This window comes from Triticum aestivum, chromosome 2D (genome assembly GCF_018294505.1).
Source record: "Triticum aestivum cultivar Chinese Spring chromosome 2D, IWGSC CS RefSeq v2.1, whole genome shotgun sequence".
Lineage (NCBI taxonomy): Eukaryota > Viridiplantae > Streptophyta > Magnoliopsida > Poales > Poaceae > Triticum > Triticum aestivum.
Window position 1 is genome coordinate 498,957,685 of NC_057799.1, and position 9,961 is coordinate 498,967,645.

Below are 9,961 nucleotides of genomic sequence, written 5' to 3' on the forward strand. Positions count from 1 at the left end.
GTGCCACAGTCGGACGTCTGAGCGACATCACATAAAGGGCTTATATCAAAAGTAAATAACAAGAGTGCCACAGTCGGACGTCTGAGCGACATCACATAAAGGGCTTATATCAAAAGTAAATAACAAGAGTGCCACAGTCGGACGTCTGAGCGACATCACATAAAGGGCTTTTATCAAAAGTAAATAACAAGAGTGCCACAGTCGGACGTCTGAGCGACATCACATAAAGGGCTTATATTTCATTATTCGAATTCAAGTAGCTCATGAATTTAAATCATCTCAAGGAAATACTCATGTACGTAATAATAAACTGGTTAGTCCATCCATAGGAATAACATTCAACCTGGTTTACTACTCATGTTTGTTCACCGGGGATTTTCACTGACACTGACAGAGAGACTGACGCTGAGACGGACGTTGAGACTGATACTAATACTAATATGGATGTGTTGACCAAGAACCTTGACCATGGACACGGTTACTCAGATGGTTTTGTCTCTGCAGAGTTTGTACTTTGAACCACAGCCAACGGATTTCAGTAGTCACAAGGGACTAGTTCTGTTTACGGTATTTTAGGAGAAACACATCTAACCAGTACACACCCATTCCACATTCCGCTGCCAGGAATCACCCTAGGCAACGTTCAAGAAAAAAACCTTAAGACGGGGAGGCTACAACCTCGCATAGCATGGGATCAAATTTTATATCGCGCGCTCTAAGGGGTGCCCCCCTCTCGGTCCCAACCGGAAACACCCATGCCCCCTGACCGGATGACGGGCTTTAATCTAGGGCCATGGAGCCCTCATCACGGCCCCTCTATTTGGTGTGTACAAGGAAAGAGGTTTGCAACTTACTAAACCGTATTCTTTGCAGAAAACATGTGGCAGCACGAAAAGGGGACGGACGGTAACGTGGCTTGATCCACGTTAACACTGGAGTTTAACGGTTGACATAAGACTGGCATGCTTCAACAATACCATCTTACCACCTTTCATGTCACCACATGATCATGTTATCTCCCATCAAGAGATCACATCAAGTTTCAAAGCATACTGGTAGTTGCCTTGCATGCAATATTACATTCACTGATGCTCATATAAATATGCCATGAACTAACTATTCAAGAAAACACGCAAAACACTCATCATATCAAAGGTTCAAACATGCTTGTCTGGTTCGGAGTAGTCGGAGTCTAGCTCGGCGAAGTTCGCGGTTCCGTCACCTCCTCCGGTATCTACGGTATAAAGAAATCGTATACTAACGTAAATACCGTGTGTGCATAAAAGTTGTTCCAAATATTTTTCAAATAAATATGATAAAAAACTACACAGAAAAACAAAGATGACAGAAAAAGAATCAACTCAAAATCAACTTTTTTTAAATGTTATAAAGGTTTTAGTCCAGGGACTAATCTGTGATGAAACAGAAAGTTTCCAGGGGCTAGTTTATAAAAACAGAAGGCGCGCTTTGCCCGAAGGCGCTTTCAGAAAACGGTTCGAACTAGAGAGAGAGGCTTTCTAGGGGGTCCCACCCGTCAGGTTTGAAAATCAAAACAGAGCCCCCGGCGCCCGAGGGCCGCGGTGGTCGCCGGCGGCGATACACGGCGAGGTAGGGGGAGTGGATGGTACCTATGGACTCACGGTGCTCTCCCGCGTCTGTGGGTGGTGGAGTTGGTCGTCGGCGAGCACCATGTCGACGGCAGCCTTCACTCCGACGGACGGTGGTTCGGGCGGCGGTGGATCTCGCCGGGAGGGCTGCAATCGTCAAATTGAGGCTCGAGTTAGAGGAGTGGGTGTACTAGGAGGCGACTGGCACGGTCTAGGAGGCGGGGTGGTCTCACCAGAGGGAATCATGCCGGAGCCCGAAGCGGATTGGGGCGGCCGGAGTCGGGGAAGAAGGTCTCCCCGAGGTCTCCCTAGTAGCTAGGCGTGGCTCTGGTGAGATGTAGGAGTGGTGCTGGGTCGAAGGTGAGCTCGAGACTCCTTTTTATAGCCGGTCCGAGGCGGTTGCCGAGAACGGGATAACTCCGGCGATGATTACGGCGAGGCATTGGTCAAAAGGGGGTTTAGGGGTCGGGGCAGCTGCGGATTGGATCACTGGCTTCATCCCGTAGCTAAACTTGGCCAGACTTGGGCGATACTCCAAGTCTTCGACGGAACGGCCTCACGGGCTCGTCGGCGGCAGAGAGCGTGCTCTGCGCCTCTCAGGCCACGGTGACTGTGCTACAGCACGCACGAGGAAGAAGACGGCCACGCGTAGGCCTCTAGTGGTGTGGGCGGTGCTGGACGGCGCCGTCCCTCGCTGCGCCTCTCTGGCAGCCGCAGCAAGTGCCGCTGCCGCCGCTGACGAGGGCGATGCACCTCTGCCAGCTCACCGCCGACGCTCGCAACCGTCCAGGTGACCGTGCGTCGCGGTGGATAAGAAGGAGGAACAGTGAGCAACGAGCCAATGAGGGCACTAGCGAGATTGACGCTGTCGACTGACGAAAACGACACTGACGACTGAACTGAAACACTGAACTCTGAATTTTGACAGAAACAGTGCATGCCAACTGTTCGATGAAATGATTCTGGCATGTGGGAAATTTTCCTGGAGCTGATCTTTGGTGGAGAGGTCTCTTGATGCATCTGGAGGCCTCATGATTTTTCTCGGAATTTTTGGGGAAGAAAAATAATGAATTTCACCAAAAATGGCAAATCTGGTCCAAACTTGTAGCAAGCAGAATTTGAAAAATTTGAACTGTGGACCAGTGGATCTTGATGGATCTGGGTTGAGGGTACTAAGGACTAGTCAGAGGAGTTTGTTTGGAATCAAAACTCAACATGGATCTGGTGGTTCCTTTGTAAATCACCAAGGTTCAAAATAAAAGACAGAAATTGTTTTGAGGATAAAATAAATAGGAATAAAATTTAAAAGAGTTTGAGACTTGCTGGAATAGGATGCTTGGCTTGACCCAAAGTGGAGGGAGGGGTTTTGGAAGAAAATTTTCAACTTAGGTCATGGCAAGAATTTTTTTTTGAATGAGGAAGAATCAATCCATAAGCCATAGGGTTAAACTTTTTTAGAAAGGATTTCAAAAACTTTCCCAAAAAAATATTTGTGTTGAGTCAACACAAGATGTAAAACCCTCAAGACCACAAATCAATATTGAGAAGGACCCTTTTAAAGAAAATATTTGTCATAAAAAGAAATTGAGAAGCAGAGTCGCACTTTTAGAAAAATTCAAATAACCTCCTTTAAATCAAATAAAGAAAAAGCCAAATCAAAATTTTAGGAGTGTTACAACACCTACCCCCATAGGAAAAATATCGTCCCCGAGATTTCAGCTGATCCTCAAATAGGTGTGGGTACTCTGCCTGAAGAAAATCCTCTCTTTCCCATGTTGCTTCATCCTCGGTGTGATTGCTCCACTGAACCTTGAAAAATTTAATTGTTTTCTGACGGGTCCTCCTTTCAGACTCCTCTAATATTTTTATTGGACGTTCCCTGTAGGTGAGGTCTGGTTGCATGTCAATGCTCTCATGTGGTACATGCTTCTCTGGGTTGCTTACGCATTTCCTCAACTGTAAGACATGGAACACGTCGTGGACGTCTGACAGCTCTTTGGGTAGGTCTAGCTGGTAGGCTACTATGCCTCTTCGTGCAACCACACAGAAGGGTCCAATAAATCTTGGGGCTAGCTTTCCTTTAACTTTGAACCGTTGCAGGCCCCTCATAGGAGATACTTGTAGATACACATATTCACCGGGTTCAAAGCTGACTTCACGATGCTTTTGATTGTAATAACTCTTTTGTCGGCTTTGAGCTGTCTTGAGTCAATACCTGATTAGTCTAACTTTCTCCTCGGCTTCCTTGAGCATGTCTGGGCTGAAGATACGACTGTCTCCTGTTTCTGACCAATTTAATGGAGTACGACATCTCCGCCCGTACAAGGCTTCAAAAGGTGCCATTTGTAGACTGGCTTGGTAACTGTTGTTGTATGCGAACTCGGCATATGGCAAGCTTTCATCCCAACTGGTTCCATAGGTGAGAACACATGCTCTCAGCATGTCCACTAGAATTTGGTTCACGCATTCAGTTTGTCCATCAGTCTGGGGTTGGTATGCTGTACTGAATGCTAGTCGAGTCCCCAGAGCTTGTTGTAAATGATCCCAAAATCTAGAGACGAATTGAGTGCCTCTATCGGATATTATAGTCTTTGGAACTCCATGCAGGCAAACTATACGGGAGAGGTAAATCTTGGCAAGCTTCTGAGTGGTGTAGGTTGTCTTTACGGGAATGAAATGTGCCACTTTAGTTAATCTATCGGTGATGACCCATATGGCATCATTTCCGTGTTGTGACCGAGGTAGTCCGACAATAAAATCCATTCCAATTTCATCCCATTTGCACTCAGGTATCGTGTTTGGCTGTAATAGCCCTGCTGGTTTTTTGTGCTCGGCTTTCATGCGTTGACATGAATCACAACATGCAATGAATGTGGCTATATCCCTCTTCATACCGTGCCACCAAAAATTTTCCTGGATGTCCTTGTACATTTTGGTCCCTCCAGGGTGGATTGAATATGGAGCGGTGTGGCCTTCGGTTAGAATTTGCTGTTTGAGGCCCTCTATGTTTGGTACGCAAAGTCTGTCCTCGTACCATAATATTCCCTCATCGTCTACGACGAATTCTGAAGCTTTGCCCAGACTCACCTTTTTCATTATGCCTTCAATGCTGGGATGTCCATGCTGAGCTTTCTTAATCTGTTCCATTAGGGTGGGCTGTATTTCCAGATTTGACACGTTGCCCTCAGTGACCATCACCAAGTTGAGTTTCGCAAATTCCTGCTGAAATTCAGGCCTCAAATTTTGTAGACTGTCGTTGCCCGAGCTGGGGTTCTGACTAAGAGCATCTGCCACTACATTCGCTTTTCCTGGATGGTAGTGAATGCCAACATCATAATCTTTGACTAATTCCAACCAGCGTCGTTGCTGTAAATTGAGTTCTGGTTGTGTGAAAATATATTTGAGGCTTTTATGATCCGTATATATTTCACAACGATTCCCAAGCAAAAAGTGCCTCCACTCTTTGAGTGCATGGATGACTGCTGCCAACTCCAAGTCATGAGTAGGATAATTTTCTTCATGCTTTCGTAGTTGCCTAGAAGCATATGCGACAACTTTGCCGTCTTGCATCAATACGCACCCGAGGCCCTTCCGGGATGCGTCACAATACACCTCAAAACTTTTGTGTATGTCTGGCACAACCAATACCGGTGCTGTTGTTAATTTCCTTTTGAGTTCTTGGAAACTTTTCTCGCACGCTTCAGTCCATACAAATTTCTTATCCTTCTTGAGTAACTGTGTCATTGGTTTTTCTATGGTGGAGAATCCCTCAATAAACCTTCGGTAATATCAAGCCATTCCTAGGAAACTTCGTACATCTGTTATGTTGGCTGGTGGTTTCCAGCCAATTACGGCCTTGACTTTTTCTGGGTCTACTTCAACACCTTCTTGGGTCAATACATGGCCTAGAAAACCAACCTGTCTTAACCAAAATTCACATTTGCTGAACTTGGCGTATAATTGATGTTTCCTCAATTCTCCCAGTACAATTCTAAGATGTTCAGCATGTTCTTCCGGTGTCTTTGAGTATACTAGAATATCATCAGTGAACACCACAACAAATTTGTCGATAAATTTCATAAACACTTTGTTCATGAGGTGGACAAAATATGCGGGGGCGTTTGTCAGTCCAAACGGCATTACCGTGAACTCATATAAACCGTATCTGGAGGTGAATGTTGTCTTAGGGATATCTTCTGTCCGTACCTTTAATTGATGATACCCCGATCTTAAATCAATTTTCGAGAAAACCTTGGCTTGTGCGAGCTGGTCAAATAAATCATTTATCCGTGGCATCGGATATTTGTTTTTGATGGTGACCATGTTGAGTGCTCGATAGTCTATACATCATCTCAGTGTCCCATCCTTTTTCTTTGCAAATAATACTGGTGAACCCCAAGGTGAGGAGCTGGCTCGTATAAATCCTTTGTCCAGTAATTCTTTTATTTGCTTCTTTAATTCTACCAACTCGGAGGGTGCCATTCTGTAAGGTTTCTTGTAAATGGGGGTGGTTCCAGGTGCTAGTTCAATGCTGAACTCTATTTCCCGGTCTGGTGGCATGCCTGGTAGTTCTTCGGGAAATACGTCAGGGAACTCACACACCACTGGAACTTTTCTTAACTCTGAAATGTCCACCTTGTTCAACTTTGGTTGTCGTGACATTGGTCTTTCTTGAGCTGCAACTTTTATCGTCTAGCCGTGAGGATGAGTGAGAATTACAGTCCGATTGAAGCAGTCGATAAATCCCTTGTTGGTGGTTAACAAGTCCATTCCCAGGATAACATCCAGTCCTTTATTTTCCAAAACAATGAGATTTGCCTGAAACTTTAATCCTTCAAACTCAATAACCACACCTTGGCAGTAATTCTGAGTGATTTGCTTATTCCCGGGGGACTTGATGATCATGGATTTTTCCAAAGGAAGCATCGAAAAATCATGTTGCGAAACAAAACTCTTTGAAATGAACGAGTGAGAACCTCCAGAATCAAACAAAACCGTGGCAGGTATTGTGTTGACAGGGAACGTACCGAGTACGATATCCGGGGCATTCTGTGCTTCCTCCTTGGTCACATGGTTCAAGTGACCCTTCTTGTGATTGTTATTGGGGTTGAAGTTGTTACGCTTGGGGGCTGGATTATTTCCACCGTTGTTCGGCTTGGGGGCCGAGTTCCTTGGTTTTGGGCACTGTTTGGCATAGTGTCCTTCCTCTCCACAAGCATAGCAAGTAACACCTGGGCGATACGTAAAGTCCTTGTCCCTTGCATGAAAATGTTTGGTTGGGCTTGGAACATTGGTCGTGGATTTGTTCGCTCCATTTTTCTGAAAATCAGTCTTGTTTCGGTTGTTGCGAGCATGAGTAGTCTTGTCCCTTTTGCGCTTGCGAATATCCTCCCAGCTGCGGCGCTCATTTTCCAATGTAATAGCCTTGTCCACAAGTGTTTTGAAATCTGGAAAGGTGTGTACGACCAGCTGGCATTTAAGTGCTGGCGCCAGACCATCCAAAAATTTCTCCATCTTTTTATTTCAGTCATATGCTCTTCGTTGGCATAACGAGATAATTGAGTAAACTGACTATTGTACTCAGTCACTGTCATGCTTCTCTTCTTGAGGTCATCAAACTCCCTTTTCTTGATCTTCATAATGCTTCTCGGAATGTGCTCCCCACGAAAACCTTCTTTAAATTCTTCCCAGGTGATGTTATTTTCATTGGGGTGCATGTGTAGAAAATTTTCCCACCATGATGCAGCTGCTCCAGTGAGGTAGTGAGGTGCATAAAGTACCTTCTCACGGTCCGAACATTGTGCAATAATTAATTTCCTTTCAATGTCTCGAAGCCAATCATCGGCCTCAAGCGGTCTATCAGTGTGAGCGAACGTTGGGGGACGTGTCTTTTGTAGTTCAGACAATTTGGAATGCTGCTGGTATGGTTCACGGTGATTTCCCATATTGATAACATGGTTCATCATTTTTTGATGCTGCTGCTGGCTTTGCTCATAAAGGCGGCATACTTGAGAAAATGCTGCTTCACTGCCTTGCTGAGTTGACTGCCCCTGTGTGAAATTGTGGCTTGTCTGGGTACCATAATTTTCTTCCGGCGGACTTGGCATGGAACGAGTCCAGGGACGAGGCATTTTCCACTCTGGGGTATTTTTGCAAAACTCATGAGAAAACCCGAGTGGCAAAAATAAATAATTTTGCAAAGGCGGAATTTTTAAAGACTCCAAGATTTTTCAAGAAAAATACTTGATTGCGCATGGAGAAGGACTGCTCAGTACATATCTTACACGCGAGTCGTAATTATACAATACGTCACTCAGGATGAGCGTACACATTCCTGACATGTTATTTAGGCTAGTGCACTTCTCCGAGTTCCTACATGATGCGCACACAAACTACTTCTCACCAAACCTATGTACATATAAACATATCATACAAGCTGGCACATCACACGGCTGCTAGGCGCACTCCGTCGGAGATGGTGAAAACTTCCCTCGGCCTGCCGAGGGTAAGACCCAGTGGTGCAGGAGACTCAACCTCCTCCTCACTAATAGGCTCCAGGCGCGAAGTACTGCGTTGAGGAGTTGGTGCGGGCGCGGCAGGTGGTGCAGCTCTGATCGGAGTAGGAGCAATGACTTGGTCAAACTCCTCAGTGGTAGGCAGGCGGTGAGCGGTGGCTAAAATGGCAGGTGCATAGGATGCTGAGGACGAGACGTAAGTCAGTGGTGGTGCCGTGTGGAGAAGCTCCCTCCTGTTGGCGGAACAGCCCTGAACTGAGTCCATACGGGCAGCCACAAGGTCATCCACGAGGTTATCAAAAGCTGCCTCAAGAGCTTTGAGATATTCAACAAGCATCTCAATAGCCTCATCTCTCTCTCCCCTAGGGCAGGCGAATGCATAGTGACAAGTATATGGCACATGGCATGGGAGGTAGCGGTAGCGACGAGTCTTCATCGTAGGAAGAGCATCCCGGAGACGAGCTATCGCCACACGGGCAGCCATCTGCATGGCATGCCTCTCCGTAGGCATGGCCCTTCCCACAAAATGGAAGTGGCGAGACGTAGAACGTCCTCCCTTGAATTGCACCGCGGCCTGGTACATAGACATGCTGTCGCTGATCTTGTGCTGGTAGAGTGTGAACTCTGGACGAGTCGATGGCCCGATCGCGAGCTTGGTGATGGAGACGAGAAGCTTGATAAACCCCTCAGGTACATTGGCGAACACCTGTGATTCGCAGTCACTGCCAGCCATCTACAAAGGTAGACAAAAATTCCGAATAGTCAAATCATAAATTTATGATGACCAACAGAAAATTGCTACATTTGCAAAATGTTGAAAAAGCACTGAAGACGCTAATAACCGCTTAGCGATCGCACCTAGTGGCTTCCTACAGTCAGCCTGGCTCTGATACCAAGGTTGTCAGGACCGGTTTTCCAATAAAACATTTATTGAGAAACCGACCCTTATATCAAACCAGTATAGAAGAATCCTTCTTACTGGTGGACAAATCCTTGATACAGAAATCCAGAAGTACTAAATATTATACAAGGTTGAGCTGAGGTTGCTCAACAATTTATTACAAGCACGCCGATATAATACATAAGGGTGGATATGACACGAGAATGGTGGCATAGCTACTGACTCATAATAAAAGTGGTGGTGGATTTGTCACAGTGAAGTGGGTGACATGACTCCTAAATCTTACAACTCATCAAGCGCCGAAGTGAGGCTCGATGACTTTTATTCTGGGTAGCGGAAGCGTATATAATACAAGTGACCAGTTCCAGGATCGCACGGGACTAACTGGGACTCCTTTAGGCGTTGGACTCGCTATCGAACTCTTCATCCATAAGATCGCCTTCGTCAACATCTGGCCGAATCAACAAGCCAGGTGAGTACTTTGAATGTACTCACAAGACAGTTTGGACATAAGATATAACAAATGCAAACATGATGCACATGAGCAGATTTGTAATGCGCACTCAGATAATAAAATTGCACTGTATGATAAAAAGGAAGTCAGGCGGTAGTCCTCCCGAAATCCCAATCAAATAACTGAAGACCGATCGGGTGTCTGAAGCGACGCCTCGAAAGGTAAAAATAAATTAACAATGTCACAGTCGGGCCTCAGGGCGACACAACATTAAGGGCTCATATTGGAATATAAACGACAGTCCGTGCCACAGTCGGACGTCTGAGCGACATCACATAAAGGGCTTATATCAAAAGTAAATAACAAGAGTGCCACAGTCGGACGTCTGAGCGACATCACCTAAAGGGCTTATATCAAAAGTAAATAACAAGAATGCCACAGTCGGACGTCTGAGCGACATCACATAAAGGGATTATATCAAAAG